Source organism: Acyrthosiphon pisum, chromosome A1, assembly GCF_005508785.2.
Source record: "Acyrthosiphon pisum isolate AL4f chromosome A1, pea_aphid_22Mar2018_4r6ur, whole genome shotgun sequence".
NCBI classification, from domain to species: domain Eukaryota; kingdom Metazoa; phylum Arthropoda; class Insecta; order Hemiptera; family Aphididae; genus Acyrthosiphon; species Acyrthosiphon pisum.
The window spans coordinates 61,028,304-61,030,703 of NC_042494.1; positions in this window are offsets into that span (position 1 = coordinate 61,028,304).

Consider the following 2,400-nt stretch of genomic DNA (forward strand, 5'->3'; position numbering starts at 1 on the left):
GCGATGAGGTAACACGCTCGTCGTCGTAAGTATTAACTACTCTACATTATCTATATGTGAATATTGTGTGTGTGTGTGTGTGTGTGTAGTGCAAACACGCTGTAAACAGTACACACATCGCAGTGGCGATCGTCGGCTTCGACGCTGCGATGTCCACGATTGGGTACTGGAGCGGTTATTAACCTAGTTCTCGTGATATTTTTTTTTTTTTTGTCAATGTTCTATATAGTCTCAAACTACAGAGCAAACGAGAAAATGCCAATGACGAAATCCCAAGCGGTAGGTCAACTATTATAATACGCACAATTCACGCAATAACAAAATATTATGCTTCCATCATTATATGTTATATATTATGTATATGTGTGTGTGTAATATGGACGGTATATATACATAAGTGGCATAACGTATTTATACGATGTTATTATTGTATTGTGTTTACGCAGGCGGCGCACTGCATGTGTACCCGTCAAAGAATACCGATTTCCCGTGTCCCGACATATTATACTATATAGATACAGCCATACAGGTAAAAACAATGCGTATGTCTACTAATAACTATATAATAATATAGTATACGCATAATAATCGACTTGTTATAGACCTGGTGAAATGATATCCACCGTGAGCGCAGCAGCCGTTATCTTATTGGTTAATAATGTTAATATAATATCTATACGTAATGATGTAATATTATTGTTATATGTTAGGTATATCGGTATTATGATTTCTGGTATTCAATGGGTACACATAAATACAGAATGTGAATTTAAATATTTAATGCAGCAAGAACGATATTATAACTAGCTGATCCCGTGCACTTCGTTGCCCGTTAAATGTATCAACTCCATATGACTCAAACTTTGTTCAACTCGTTATTTAATATTCGGTGTATGGTGTTCAAAATGTATCTTAACTTTTCCGTTGCTCCGAAAAAAAAAGGTACGTTTCCCCAGCCCCCCCAATTTTGAATTTTGAATTTTTTTTTTCACCATTCGTTTGTAGCCGGTTTGTATTGGTTTGTAATCTAATTTTTTTCGTTTGTAGAGATTTAGTTTTTTTTTTAAATCAAAATTTTGGTGAGGGGGCTGGGGAAATTCCCAAGTTTGGAATTTTTATTTAATTTAGATTTTTTATTCAACCAGGCTTTTATTCTATTTAGATTTTTCAATAACAAATGGTTTTTTATTCAAATTAATTTTTTTTTATTCATATAAGACTTTTTTTAATCCGACTAAAAATCGACTAAAAATTTAGTCATTTTAAGTTCAAATTTGGACGAAATTACATATTGAAAAACCTGGAATAACTATTTTAGTTATTTTGTTGTGATTGTATAATATTACTTGTGGCCTGTGGGTACTTGAAACTTCTAAAGTATACTATTATATATCTATGATAGTACCACGGTTTGTTGTTGATGTATAACGCGTTACCTAATGGATATTGTGATATGATTAATTTGGAATTTATTATTGATACCTATTATAGGTCAATTTTTTTTTAATACTATAGATAAGTATACCTATAATAGGTATGTCGTCTAAAACCTAGACTGACAAACTGTCTCCGCTCAGAATCGTTTTTCTTATACAGTGATATTATATCATTGAATTCAAATTTAATTCTATCCATTATACAGTGTCCCACTTGTAACCTGCTGTACAGCAGAGTGACATCCACTTACCCACCTTTTTTTTTATATATTTAAATGGGTAGATAGACAGTTATGAAATTTTTTATAAAAACGCTTAGCTTCGTCATGAATAGTTTTTAAGTTACAATCTATATGCGTAGGGTATGGTTTGATATATATATGGAGGAGCGTTAACTAATTTCCTTAAGGTCATATTTTGGAAAGCTTGTATCTTATTCAGATTAGACTTTTTAACATTTCCCCATAGAAATTTACAAGAGCTAAATATCCCAGACAGCATTTTGTAATGATAATATTATAATAGTAATTAGTATTACAATAACGTTATACTAATAGATATTATTCGTGATTATAATGTTATAATAATATTATTAAACAAAAAATTGGTATCTGGGATTTTTTTCTTATAAATACGTTTTTGTATACTTCAATAGTTTAGTTCATTATTTATAGTAATTTTTTGTGGTATAAAATGGAGAACAATTTTATTTTATTATTATTAAAATAGTTTACTACTATAGGTGATACCTACCACCTTAAATAATAATTTTTTTTTTGAAAACTGTATTGTACGCGTTAAAAATATATATTTTGAGGATAAAGATGTCCCCCAAAATCAATGGGCCCCGGGACCGTGCCCCCTTGCCCCCCCCCCCCCATATCCGGGCTGCATGAATGTATTGTCTTTGGAATTATTTCTTTCATTATTTATATACAATTCATTTCGAGTTTAAATAATGAAT